This window comes from Protopterus annectens, chromosome 7.part0, assembly GCF_019279795.1.
Source record: "Protopterus annectens isolate FY-2018-M chromosome 7.part0, PAN1.0, whole genome shotgun sequence".
Lineage (NCBI taxonomy): Eukaryota > Metazoa > Chordata > Ceratodontiformes > Protopteridae > Protopterus > Protopterus annectens.
Genome location: NC_056739.1, coordinates 1,613,036,328 through 1,613,051,747, shown reverse-complemented (window position 1 = coordinate 1,613,051,747; position 15,420 = coordinate 1,613,036,328).

Here is a 15,420-nt window from a genome sequence, read left to right as displayed (position 1 = left end):
AGTAAACCTTGGTCTATCACCCATTATTGTGCCCATATCATCAAAATATAAAAAAACTTCCAATTTTTTCATGATAATATCCTTTATTTGAAAGCTGTTATGTGAATATATTAAGACCATATTTTTACACATTTCCTCCTTCCGAAGGACACTATATTCATCCGATAATCCATATCCCAGTAAAGGAAAATAGATGCCCTGTAATCTTTTTAATTTCACCTAATCAATCAGATTATTTAACAATAATTCTGGATATTTCTATTCTAAAAATAATTTTTTCAAGAATTGTAATTCAGTGAAAAAATAGAAATATCAGATATCATTCTGGCTATGCAAACCAGTTGTCCCTTAACATTTCTTCTTTTCTGCTGAAAAGGGTGATCACTTTCAAAATGAACATAAGAATTTGAAAATGTTGATTTACAATACATATTAAAAATAAATTTATGATTATTGCCATCCTTAATCAACAATACATGGAGGTAATTGACCTTATCATATCAATAATAAAAAAATAAACCTTAAATAGCTGTTAGGGAGACTAATATATTCAATAAAACTCACTAATTCAGATAAAGTACAATTTAATATAATGAATATAACATCCAAAAAGCAATTAGAAATAGACCATTTAGCATTATATAGAGAGTTCAAATGTATTCTTGCTTTCAATAAATTATTACAATGTTGGTAAATGTGGGGGAACAAGCTGCACCCATTGACACACTAGATGCTTGCCTAAAATATTCACCCTCATAAAATATAAAAGTATACTTTAAAATGAGCTCCATGAAAGTATTGATTAAATATATATCCTGATTTCTTAAAAAAAAATCAAAGGATGGAATAATTTCATTAGTTCCTCTTTCCATCTTTGCTTTGCAAACTGACAAGAGTTTCTTTGTGCAGTCTACTGAGTCACTTTCCTAAAGCTGGTAGAGTTTCTCTGATGCCATGTTCTTTGACATTGTGACTGTTCTTTTAGCCTCTTTGTTAATCAATCAGTAGTTTTCTTAGCGTGGCCTACCTTTTCTGTCTCCTACTTCTTCATGTGTTCATTCTTTCATTTGATAACTTCCTAGACTTCAGCAGACCAACATGAGACAAGACACTCAGGCACACATCACATGTATCACCACACATGCACAATATTAAACCTCTTTACATAGCCCTTACTCTAACCCTAACCAGCAAACACTCACTTGCACACCCCTATTACTCAGTGCAGAAACTGTCAGTATATTCAAACATTTCGGCCTTAACAAAAAAAAAAAAAAATGAAAATACGTTTACGTCCACAATTCAGTGTTTGCAGCAATTGATGAAAAATGCACTCAACGAAGAGTGTACTGGACAGCGTTCTAGCAACAGTATGTATATATATATATATATATATATATATATATATATATATATATATATACATACACACACACACACACACACACACACACACACACATATATATATATATATATATATATATATATATATATATATATATATATATATATATATTGTGTGTGTGTGAGAGAGAGACTGTGTGCAAACCAAACCAAAGGGTAAAAAGGTCACACAGACAAACCATTCTGTAAAAATTGCAAGAAATACCTAACCAAGCTAGAATCTTCACAGTGCAATACCTTAAACCACCTATAATGGGGATTTATGGAATATATGCAAGTTATTCTTTAAGGACATATCAGTGTTTCAGTTACATGATTTCTGAATGCACATGACTTTTTATTTTTTCATGGCATCATAGGATCATAGGGCCTTTACAAGCCTAGCCAATTACAACCCCTGTTCCCAAGAGTATCAAGGTATTAAACAAAACTAAGTCAACAACTACTGCCCCTGTCCAAGAGGGACACAGGTGAACCTCCTGGGGTGAATTTGCGGTTTCCCATCCAATCATCCAAATTACACTTAAAGAGCATCAGCAAGGGGCTCTGCTTCAGCTGAATTGAAAGTTTGTTCCAGAGGAAAGATAACACCTGTGAAACATATCTGTCTCTTCAGCAAGTCCTGCTGATGTCACATACTAGGTTGATTTCCTTAGAGCGAGTGCATCTTATACCATTTAATTTACAAATGTACAGCATTTCCATTAGAGCAGGATCTGAGATTGCTTTATATGCAAGGCAGAGGTCACCTCTGAGTAGTCTGTAAGACACAGAGTATAGTGACAGTGATTTCAGTCTGTCAACATATGCTGAACACCCTGAATTTTCTTTGCAAGAAACTTTTGAGGTCTTTCCAGAAGCTGCAGGTACCTGGTAAGGTACATACCAAAGGTAGGATTGTTCTCTATTATTGGCCTGATGAGTGAGGAGTACAGGGGTGGGTTATAACTTTTTTTATTCTGGATGCAATTCCCTTATTTATGAGGTGGGCAATGTAGAAAGCCTTTCTTACCACTGCCGAGATGTGGTGGTCAGAGGAAAGGTTGCTGTTGACCTGTGTGCCCAGATCTTTCACCACTGATTGTGTGCTTAGGGTGGTGTTATTAATGTGGTAATCTGCAGGGACATCACCCTTACCAAAGGAGATTCTACTGCATTTTTTTTGCATTGAGTTTTAGCCTATGACTTTGGCACCAGTTGTGTGTCTGTATACATCCCTCTTGTAGGATTTTGACATAGTTTGGGGACTCGATGACTGCACCCAGTTTGCAATCATCAGACTTTGTCAGCCATAGGCCTTTTTTTATCCTGTACATCACAGAATTAGATTCTAAACAATAGCGGCCACATCACAGATCCCTGTGGAACACTACTAGTTATGGGTCTGCTGGTGGAGGTAGAGTCACCTATTTTGACTGTGTGCATTGTAGCATAGGTTCATAGGTAGGTACTAGGCTATCAGCCCAAGGGCCTACGTAAGCCTAGCCAACAAGGTTCCCTGGCTTACGCCACTCAAGAAAGTTATTTTCCTGTGCCACTGTCGAGCAGAGACACAGAAGTGATCCCTGGGGTGTATTTCCTGTTTCCCATCCACTCATCAAGATTTTTCTTGAAGAGTGCTAATGAAGAACTTTGCTTGACATAGATGGGTAGCCTGTTCCCGAGTATGGGAAGTCTCTGGGACAGGAATCTATCCTCCAGCATGTCCTGTTTATTGTGACAAGGTTTAGGTCCCTAGAGCATGTAGCTCAGAGGGATTGGGATTTCTTTAGGTGTAGCATGTCCAACAACTCTGGGTTTGACATAGCTTTATATGTTAGGCAGAGATCACCTCAGAGTAGGCGATATGCTACGGAGTAAAGCTGGAGTTTTTTGAGGTGGTCAGTGTAGGGCATTTGTTTGAGGCCAGTAATCCTCTTTGATCAGTGAGCCAGTTTGCAACCCACCTGACAATATATGGGTTGATCTCCAGCTGGGTGAGTTTATAAATGATGCCTGAGTGGGGACTAGTGTCAAAGGCCTTGGCAAGGTCCAAGTAGGCCCTATGCATGGATTTACCTTCATCCATGGCGTTGGTGCCTATCTCAATGAAGTCCACCAAGTTCAAGAGGCGGAATCTCCCTTTAATGAACACAAACTGGGTCAAGTTGAGAGTTTGAAGGTCTCCTATATCTTTGTTGACAAGGTCCATCATTATTCTTTCCGTAGCCTTGCAGATTAAGCTTGTCAGTTTTATGGGTCTATAGTTCCAGGGTTAGTGGAGCTGCCTCCTTTCTGTAACAGAATAATTCTTGCTTTTTTCTATTCAGCAGGTTTAAAACCAGTGCTTAGACTGTGGTTAAAAAGAGTACCCAGCAGTGGAGCAAGTTCCTATCCATATAGAATGCAGCCTGGGATATTATCAGGTCCCATAGAGGCTGTGGTTTTGTCTTTGGAGAGAGGGTTTACAACCTGCTTCTTGGAGATACTAGGTGGAGGGCAGGTGGTAGGGATGCTTTGGGGATATGTGGCAGGGACAGGGGGAAGAAGATTTCCCTGAATCTGCCAGGTAGCAGGTTAACTATTTCTGCAGGTTCAGTATATGTGGTGCCATTAACAACCAGTTCTGTGCAGATCTGGGGTTTTCCTTTAAGGTTTCTGATGTAGCTAAAGAAAGCCTTATGGTTATCCTTAGTGAAGGAGGTTCATTTGGTTTTATAGTTAGATTTAGAATGTCGTATGAAGTGCCTTATTTGCTTGCTTAAGCAGAGGAGGAAATGCTTCCAATTCAGAGACCATTCCTTCCTGCTCTTGGACAACAATTTCTTTCTTTATTGTATAACCTGTTAGTGCTGGATGTCCACCAGGCAGGCTTGTTCTTTCTTGAGGATCTTGTTTTGATCTTATCAGGTATGGCTAAGTCAATAAATTTGTTTAGATGCTTATACAAGGCATTGGTGTAAATCCCAGTATATATGTCCATGCCATTAGTCAGGGCATAGGCTATAAAGATATTAATGCCATCACGTACTATGTTGTAATTGGCCTTGGAAACTTTTTTAGTCTAGTTGCTGCTAATGGGGGGGGGTCAGATATTATTGTTTCTTCTAATCAGATTGATTTATGATCAGACCCCACTAGGGAGGCCTGCACACATGGGGTGGTGCAACGATCACCCATGTTAGTGAGCACCAGATCCAGAATGTTTGAGCCCTTTGTGGGGGTGTCAACCAACTGGTCCAGGGCATTGGAGTTGTTGAAGTCCAAGAAAGTTTGGGCAAGTGTGTTAGTGCATGTATAATTTACCCAATCTATGTATGAGTAGTTAAAGTCACCTAAAACCAGGATGTTTGGTCAAGGTGACCATTTTGTTACAGGACCTAAACTGGGACACTTGAGGGCCGCCCTGAGAAGCCAGGTCTGAAATCCCATTCTCCCAGCCCCTGTGGGAATGGAGACAGGGCCGCCATTTCATCTCGCACCGGGGCTGGCTGGTTGGCCTCCCGCCCTTCACCTGGCACTGTGGGGATGCTACTTTGTGAACGGCACCACTCAGGAGGCAAGAGGCCACATGCCAGGAGGCTCGAAGCAATGCACATTCATAGGTGCCTGGCACCATGGGGGAGAGAGACTGAGGTGTGCTGCAAAATGTGCAGAGATGGGGGGGGGACCCAGGACTATCTCCCCTGTGAGTTTGAAAGCCCTAGGTGCAAGGTAAAGGGGAGAATTAGTGTCACAGAAGTCTGGATGGGGGACTGTCTGAGGCTTTACAGCCCAGCAGAGTTCCATGAGGCTGGAAGATCCCCTAAGAGGCTCCAAGAGCATGTGCAACACTGCATGATTTGGCAGCAGTCAGGAGATATACAAACCTGGAAAAGAGCTCTCTCTTCTGGGTAGAAGTTTAAGCCTGGAGGGGGTCCATCCCAATGGAAGTCTGGAAGGGAGAGAGAGGTGGAATGAGACTGGGACAGGATAGCTTCCACCTGGGTGAGGGGGTATGGACCATGCCCCCTCTGGGAAGGAAGTCTGGAAGGGGTAGAGTGGCAGATAGTGGCAGGGCTGGTTGAGGGGGGGGTCAGGCAGAGCTCCCTACAATGGAAGTCCTTAAGGGAGTGACTGGCGAACAGCAGCAGGGCCTGGAGAGCTCCTGCCTGCATGAAAAGGATCAGATAGAGCTCCCCATGATGGAAGTCCTTGAGGAAGCACCAGGGCAGATGGCAGAGGGGCCTGGAGAGCTCCTGCTGGGGTGAAGGAATACAACTTCACCCCATAACCGATGGCATCCTTGAAAGATCTCAAAGTCCCCAGAGCTTCTCTGGATGGGAAAGCAGGGGGACTCTGAAGCCTTCATGAGAGTGGATCTGCCCCTCAGTGGCCAAGGGGAGTTCCGGAGAGGCAGACAGAAACAGAGGGAAGCTTCCCTGAGAAGGTCCGAGGGCATGAGTGATCTGGCATGATTTGGCAGCCTGCAGGAGACATGGAGATTGAGGAGTCCCCTGACAAGGGGGGGGGGTCACCGCTGGGGAAGGTGTCTTGGCCATGACAAAGGGGAGGCCTGTAGGGGTCGGCCCTGACAGAAGTCAGTAAGGGTGTGCTAGGCAGATGGGTGTGGGGCCTGGAAAGCTCCTGTCTGAGTGAGTGGAGTCAGGCAGAGCATCCCACGACAGAAGTCCTGGAGGGAGTGACTGACAGATGGTGACAGAGCATGGAAGGCTCCCGCCAGTGTGAAGGCATCCGACCTTACCCCATACCCAATGACATCCCCCAAAAAATCGCAAAGTCCCCAGAGCTGCACAGGATGGGAAAGCAATGAGATTGGCTGCCCTGGGAAGCCAGGTCACCATTCAGACTGAGCGGTCTAAACCGATGCATTTCTGTTTCCCAAAGACAATGTTCGGGATTCCAGGACAGAGACTTCCAAACCAGGACTGTCCTGGAAAAACTGGAAATGTTGGTCACCTTGTGTTTGATTGTATCTTGAGTGATTCAAGTAGATCTAAGTATGCAGTGTGGGTATCCTGGTTCATGGAGGGGGTCCTATAACTGGCAATAACTTGGAGAAGGGTCTTACCTACAGTCAATTGGACCTGGATTAGTTCAACGGAATCATTTTGTTTAACCAGTCAAGAGGTGCATTTATCTTTGATGAATATTGATACTCCACCTTGTTTAATTCTCACACTTCACTGTATGGTCTGAATGTGTGGAAGGTATTATAACCCAGTATGGCCAGGGTATTTTCCTCAACCTTAAATCTTCTAAGGTGAGGGCTGCTTCCAGTGAGTGCAGTTTTAGGTTTAGACTCCTAGCATTTAGCAGCATAACCTTGAGGTTGCTTTTTGAAGATATTTTTACATCAGAAATTGTGCTGTTGTGACACTGCCTAAAAAAGGCACTATGGGGGAGGCAAGAGCCTTAGCCAGTAACTGAAACCCCAGAAGTGACAGAAGAAGACCATCTTGGGCAAAGCAGTGTGGTCTATCTATCATGTCATCCCAAGCTAACAGGTAGTGGATCCCCTTACAATGACACCAGAAACTAAGTCAATTGGTGAAGTCAATCATTTTTTGTTTGTATTGTGGTATACAGAGACCAGTTGGCATAATGATTAAGGTCTTTGCCTCCCATGCACAAGGTACAAGGTTCGATCCTGACCTCCAACCAATGCCTGTTTGGAGTTTGCACATTCTCCCTGTGTCTCCATGGGGTTTCTCCCACATCCAAAAAACATGCTTGAGTGTTTCCATCTTAAACTCACCAATGAATGGAGCTGTGGGCAGCAACACATACTCTACATGATGCCCTATAGGAGGAAGAGTTATACAGACCAACCACTTTGGGCATCTACTGTGGTGCGCAGTATCCTCAGGAGAACAAGGAACACGGGCAGGGCTAGCCACTCAATGGTGTAAAATATGGCTCTAGGTGATTCGGTCATGTTGAATAATGTTGCCAAAATGGACATAGATAGTTACTGGTGATAAGTGGGTTGAGAACCTGGCCTACTCTGACCCAAGCCAAGCTGCAGCCCATCCACTGTCTAGTTGTCCAGCCTGGGTTACCTGGGATAGCTCTGTTGAGCAAAAGCTGGATGTAAAATCAACCAACCTGCCAAACATGAACTGAGAATTGCTACACTTAATGTAGGTTCATTGACAGGACTCAGCTTGGAAGTGGATGATGTGATGATATGGAGGAGGCTGGACATCCTATGTATCCAAGAGATGAGATGGAAGGGTGGTGCAGCAAAGCCACTTGGCTTGGGATCCAGACTTTACTACTCAGGAGGGGGACAGGCTAGAAATGGTGCAGGAACTGTGGTGAGAGAGAGGCTTCAGAAGGCAGTGAGTGATATCATCAGAATTAATGACACACTCTTGGCAATCAGACTCCAGTATAATAATAGGGCAGTATTCATAATCTCAGCCTATGCCCCACAGCAGGGTTGTGATAGTGAGGAAAAGAGTGCATTCAGACAGCAGTTGCAGGGCCTACTAGATAAAGCAGGACAACATGAATTGGTATTGATAATGGGTGACTCAAATGCACATTTTGGGACAGACCGAACAGGCATCCTCCAAAAAGGCCTCATAGAAACAGACAAATGGTGCCAGAGCCATGGCCTCAAGCTAAACGCCAAAAAGTGTATAGTCATCCCCTTTGGCAAAAACAAAGTGCCCACAAATTACCACATCGGTGGTAATCCATTAAGTACAGAAGAAGTCATTAGGGACCTGGGGACCCAAGTTGATAGCAATCTCTCATTTGACAACCACGTGGCCAAAGTGGTTAGAAAAACATTTTATATAGCCCACCTAATCATGAAGGGATTCACATCTAGATCAGGGGAGGTCATCGTACCTCTTTACTCATCCCTCATCGGGCCCATAATTGAGTACAATGCCCCTTTTGGGATATACCTTACCAGACACCTGCAGCAACTGGAAAGACCCCAAAAGTACCTCACCAAGAGGATCAAAGGGCTCAAACAGATGCCATATGCTGCCCGGTTAAAGAAACTCCAGCTCTACTCAGTGGCATACCGCCTGCTCAGAGGCGATCTGTGCCTGACGTATAAAGCCATGTCCAACCCGGAATTAATGGACATGCTGCACCTCAGAAAATCCAAATCCCATTGAGCTCTGGCTCGAGAGACTTGAACCTCAGCACTGAAATAAATAGGACATGCTGGAGGGACAGATTCATAACCCAGAGGCTCCCTTCACTCTGGAATAAAATCCCAGTCCAGGTTAGGCAGAGTCCCACATTGACTCTCTTCAAGAGGAATCTTGATGAGTGGATGGGAGATCGTAGGTTTACCCCGGCTATCACTTCTGTGTCACTGTTAGACAGAGGCACAGTATACTAACCTCAAAAAAAGGCATAGCAAAATTAATTTAAAATGGGTGGCGAAAGCCAAACACACTCTGGCTAGGCTTATAAATGCCCTAGGGCAGATAGCCTAGTATGAACCTATGAACCTATGAACCTATGAACCTATGACTGCCTAGGTCCACATGGGTGGGGCAACAGGAATCAAGAAGGAGAAGCCATTCTAGACTTCTGTCTGGCAAATGGCTTGATAGTAGTCAACACATGGTTCAGAAAGGGAGACAGTCACAAGATCATATACAAGAGTAGCCAACATGCAACTCAGGTAGACTTTCTCCTGGTAGGAAAAGGCACTGGAGTAGAATCCATGATTGCAAAGTAATCTCTAGTGAAACAGTAGGCCCACAGTATAAACCACTCGTTGCCACAATCAGCTGCAAGCAGTGGTCAGAGAAAGCTCTAAGGTCAATAGAGACCAGGCTGAAGACCTGGAGAGAAAGTACAACAGTTCAAGAAATTACTCAGGGCTCTAGCACCCCAAGAAGAGGAGGAAATAGCTGGAGTTGAACAAGAATGGCAGTGCCTAAAAACAGCACATGTGAGGACTACAGAAAAGATATGTGGCTGAGCCAGGTATGGAAATAACGTACATATGGAAAGCTGGTGGTGGAATGTAGAAGTCCAGGAAGTCATCAAAAGAAAGAAGGAGTACAGGAAGAAGTGGGAGACAGAAAACACTGGCAAGGCTAGGAAGGACTACTGGTTGGCTAACAAAGAAGCTAAGAAAGAAGTTGCAATAGCAAAGAGCATCGGAGGCACTCTACCACCTTCTGGAAAGTGACTCAGTAGGTGGCACAAAGAAACTATATCAGGTTGCAAGGCAATGACAGAAAGACGAAGATAGTCAGACACCCTTCATAAGGGATGCCCACAACAACCTGCTCATCAGTCCACAGGACATCAAAGACAGATGGAATGAATATTTTCAGCAGCTTCTGAATGAAGAAAATCCCACAGAAGCTGTACTGCCCCAGAAACAGCTTATGATGAGCGAAGAAGAGGAGCCCACCCTAGAAGAAATAAGAACAGCACTAAGGAAAATGAAGTCAGGGAAAGCAGTAGGCTCAGATGAGGTCACAGCAAATATGATAAAGATGCTGGATGAGATAGGGGAGAAATGGCTCCTGAAGGTACTAACAGCAGTGTGGAGAGAAAGGCACATTCCAGATGACTGGAGAATAAGCATACTCATGTCAGTGTATAAGAACAAAGGGGAAATCCACAACTGTGGGCAGTACAGAGGCATCAGACTCCGATCACACTGCATGAAAGTTCTGAAGAGGGTGATTGATAAACGTATACGCAGAGTAGTAGAATGTAAGATGGGAGATGAGCAGTTCAGATTCAGATCAGGATGCAGCACAACTGACCCGATGTTTGCACTGAGAAAGATACTTGAGAAGAAGCAGGAGATGAGGAGATAGTCCAACTGGGCATTCCTAGACTTGGAGAAAGCACATGACAAGGTCCCAAGAAAGCTGATCTGGGCAGTACTGTGGTGGTTTGAAGTCCCAGAAACATTGGTAGAATTAGTGCAGGCTATGTACAAGGACCCAATGACTCAAGTAGGAACAGTGTTTGGCCTCACAGAGGGGTTCCTAGTGGGAGTGAGTGTACACCAGGGTTCAGCTCTGAGCCCACTGCTGTTCATACTGGTGATGGACTACATAAGCAAACAGGTTAGAGGGGACAGATCAACTAAGTTGCTGTATGCAGATGATGTGGCATTCGGCATTCCAGGCAGAGTCTGAGCTAGATCTTCAGCAAAGGATTGGAGAATGGAATGGAATGGAAATCAAAGCTGAAGGCACATGGGGTGAAACTAAGTACAGATAATACGGTGGTAATAACAGCAACTTGGGGAAATCAGAAGAAGCTGAGAATAGAGATAGAAGGGAAGATAGTGGAACAGGTAAGCAGCTTCAAGTATCTGGGAAGGGTGCTTGAAGAGAAGGAAAATCTGAATGAAGAGGTCAAAGCTAGAATCAGAGGGGCTACAGCCAACTGGCATAGAATGTCAGGTGTAGTCTATGACAGAAGAATGCCAAAGAAGCTGAAAAGTAAGGTGTACAAGACAGTGGTGCAACCAGTACTATTGTATGGTACAGAAACGTGGGCAGTAAAGGCAGAACAGCTGAAGAAGCTAGAGGTGATGGAAATGAAGTGCCTGAGAAGGGTGGTAGGATGCACACTGTGGGACATATAAAGGAATGAGGACATAACAGCAGAAGCCAAAGTAGCTCCAATTGCAGAAAGGATCAAGGAGAACAGATTATGGTGGTTTGGACACATGCAGAAAAGCAGAAGACAATCTGGTTAGGAAGATTTGGGACAGACAGGAAGAAGGTAAGAGGAAGGAAGGACATCCAGCAAAGAGGTGGATGGATTGTGCGAAAGAGGATCTGCAACAGTCAGACATGAGTGTTGAAGAAGGCAGGAGTGTGGCAATGAATCGAGTTGGTGACAGTTAACACGATACCCCGACCCATGTAGAAAAATGGGAAAAAGGGGGATTATAATGATTGTGGTATCATCTCAGGTGAAGGTAGTATGCAGCTCAAGGCTAGGGACATACCTGTCTGAGGCACATATTCAGAGAGCTCAGTCATGTCTCTCTTCATATAGTCCAGTGAGGTATGCCTCAAGTCATTCACACCAGCATGAACTATGACAAGTCATAACAGTACTTGTTGTGGAGAGACTTGAGTGCATGTGTGATCTGGCAGATCCTGGCACCTGACAGACAGCTGACAGTAACTTTCTCCTTGTCCAGCCTGGTGAGTGGGACATCTGTGTGTCTCACTATAGAATTGCTTATGACCAAAAAATTTGGTTTAGATGTGCTTTGTCTTAGTGGCTTGTTTGGTGAGACAGTTGTGCTTGTTTTTTATGTCTTGAGTGCTGTTGGTACTGTATTAGGTGTAGAATATTTGTGTTTTGAAGGTCTCTGGTGTTTAGGTAAATTTCTTGTGAGTACCTCTGCATATAATGGTTTATGTATTGAGAGTGTGGTTTGTGCAGGAGGTGTAGTATGTGGGATGACAACATGTTCAGTGTCACGGTTCTGTGAATGAAAGAGCAAGGGTTCCAAATTCTTAGTGTATATGCATCTCTCACAAATTGAGCTTTAATGGTTTAGTATTAGTGGGTTGTCAGTATACATGAGGCAATTGCTACACTACCTCAGGATACCCATGTCAATCAGACTGGCAGGAGAAATGGAGGAGAACTGACTATCCATAATACTAGGTGTAAATTTGCTTACTTTAATGAGGAAGGATGTGGTTTAATTGGGGGCTTAATGCTGGTGCTATACTACTGGAGCTCTCAAGGGGTATGAGATTATTAGGGATTAGGAGATTTCAGTTAAAGTAGCAAGTGTTGTAGAAAGTCCAGCTGAGGTGCTTTCTGAACAACTAAGTGCAATTTAAGGGACTCCTCAGTTGGAGCATGGGCAGGTTCTAGTGGAAAATAAATTTACTTTAGCGTTTGTGCCTATGGCCACCAATGGTTACATTCACTGCATGCTGCTGCATAAAAGTGCTCTATGTGCAAACTGATGCCTCAGATTGCTCAGTTGAAGATAGTAAGGCAGTGGCTGATCATCAAACTCTGTGGAGCTGTGCTAAAACAGGCACAAACCCGTGCAAATGCAGGGCTTATGTAGCTACTGAGAACCCTTTTTTAAAACAAATTAAGCAATTTTCAAACAAGTTGGACAATGGAAATACTCAATACTGATTCTTATTCCAACAATCTCCAACTCAGATGGGTCCTTTGCTACACTCTTCTGCCACATGGGTGCAAGGATTCCTTGTAATGTAAGTTGGCTAGTTTTAGTGCTCAGAAAATGCTAATCAGTTTAGATTCAGCTTATCTAGATCTAGTTTATGCTATAAAATATACAAGTACTAGAAAATACAAAGTGCAGAAAACAGAAAAAACTCAAAACTCTCAAAGAAAGAGCAAACAGTTGAAAGTGAAACAGTAAAACAGTTAAAACTGCTAAAAACAGTTAAAAGTAGGCAGCAATTCAGTAATACACAGTTTAAAAGTGCAGTACATTGAATAAAAATACTTATTTTTCTGTAGATTTCAAAGGATGCCTTGGATTTTGTTTGAAATCACTCCAGAGATCAGGGAGAGCACACCAATCCTAGAGCAGCTCCTATAAACTGAGAGTGGTATGAAATTTATGAAAATATTAAATAGAAATGGGGCAAGTATTGACACTTGGGTAATACCAACAAAGATTAATTGAAATGTTGGAAAGTTTTATTGCTATTTAGTTGCCTGCTGATGATTGCATAAATAACTTTGAAACCAGGTGAGGGAGGGGTATGTGAGACCTAGTGTTGCAAGTTCAGAGAGGAGCTTTTGGTGCGACATGGTGTCAAATGTTTGGAAAGGTCAAGGAAAAGTGAAGAAACAAGGTTGCCCTCATTTCTGTATTGGTTTACTATGTTGATGAAGTTGAGGAGGGCAGTAGTAGTACTGTGGTTGGGCCTGAAACCATGTTAGGTGTTAGAGATGAGATTCTGTTTGGGTATAGGTTTCGCAAGTTCAGAGTTTAGACATTTCTCAAGGATTTTAGAGAGGGGAGATAGGATAGCAATAAGTTTATAGTTTGTTAACTCTGTTAAAGTACCTCCTTTGCGATGGGGCATATTGTTTTTTTCCTGATGGATGAGACATAGCTTTCAGTTATTGACTGGTTGATTAGACTGAAGACAGGCAAGGCTAGTGCTTCTGCACCTATTTTGAGGAATTCAGTGGGAAGGTTATTGGCAGCTGAGGTTGTTGCTTTTAATTTGCCTAATAATTTTCTATGGTTGATGTTGGGATGGGCTGAAAAATAAGTGTGTGTTGCTTTCGAGAACAGATGGAAGTTGGAGGGGTGAAGTAATGTGGTAATTGATTAGTGACAGAACTAACTGGATAAAATGACTGTTGAGCTGAGTGGCAATGGACTTGTTTGAAGTAAAGGACAGGGTGTAGTGGTGTGGCCAGGGTGCAATAGTTTATTTAGAGAGGACCAAAAAAGCTGGGGTTGTTTTGGTGCTTTTTTGAGATTACTGTACTATGATTTCTTGTCAGATTTAATAAAGATCTTGGTATGGTTTCTGAGATATCTAAAATTTTGGTCGGCATGTTGTGTTTTATGCTTATACTGTTCTTTCCATGCTTTATCTCTTTGCACCATGAGCTGTTTGGTCTCTTTTGTCAGCCATGACTCTGTGTTAGATTTTACCCTTCTTGTCCTAACTGGTGCTAAATCATTTAGTATTTTTAGGAATGTTTAATTGAAGTGAGTAACTGCTTCATATAGGGGCATTACTCTTGATATATTCCAGGTGTAGTAGGGCAGGACTGTAATAAAATGTCTTTTTCAAATTTGGTTAAATTTGTTTGGGTGAGCCATGTTTTTTCTGATTACATAGATTGGGAGGTGGTCACTTTTAGTATTTGGTAAGCAACCAGGGGATTTTATATTATGGGGTTTGTCTGTCAATATCCAGTCCAATTTGGACTGCCTGTTAGTGCTTTTGTTGATTCTGGTGGTGGTGCTTATTAGTTGGGTGAATGGAGTACTTGGGTTGCTGCTGTTTATGGATTGCCAGCCTATATTTAGGTCATCTAAAATGAAGGTTTCCTGGGGGATGTTGTCAGATATCCAGTACAGGATATTTTCAGCTGTAGTAAGGTGTTGCCTTGTGGGATATATACAGCTGAGATACATATACATTTAATTTGGCTGATTTTAAGGATCTGCAATCAGACTTTCATCATTAGTAAATTTTAGGATATTTAGATGGGCTGGAGTTATTTCTAAGTTGTTTTTATAAATAATACCAAAACCTCCTGCTCTTTTAGGATTTCTGCCCATTATGAGTATGTTAAAACCAAAATCTACACATGCGTGGATGATATGAATTTTGTTGCAGATGCTTCTGAGGTTAATGTTAAAAAAAAGGAGGTTAGTTTCATTACCTGATGGGAAAATTGTGTTGGGAACATCGGAAAGTAATGGTTTGGCCATGGTGGGTAGTTGATATGCGGGACCAGGGTTAGGGTGAATATCTCCATTAAGTCTTTGTATCTGACTTGCAGTTCTGCTGATATAGTGCTATTCTCAACTTTAATTTATCTATAAGAGAACATATTTGAGTATGTATGTTGGTACAGAGAAGAAGAGATACACAGGAAGAGAAAGAGGGTTTTGTGATGTAATGTATGTGTGTTTGCAATGGAGTTGGGGGTATGCTGTGGGAATATTATGGTAGTTAGTGAAGTGAGATAGTGTTGTGAGTGTACAAAACACTAGCAATTGATTTACTCTCATTGTGAGTTGAGGTGGTGAAAGTTTAGATGGTGGGGAGAAGAAGGTGGAGGTTTGGTAAGATGATGGTTATGTGGTATATAAATGAAATGAATGTTATGAGAAATAGAGAGAAAGAGGTGTGGTAAATGGTAGGGAGATTTTGCAGGATGGTATATAGATAGTTAAGGTAGTGGAGAGTGGTTAGGTTGTGTGCAGAAAGCTGTATGGTATGAGTTTGTAGGCAGGGAAAGGTGAAGAAGTAAGTAGTGTACTGATGAAGGAGGAGAACAAAACTGTGTATTGATGAGAAGGATAGTAGTC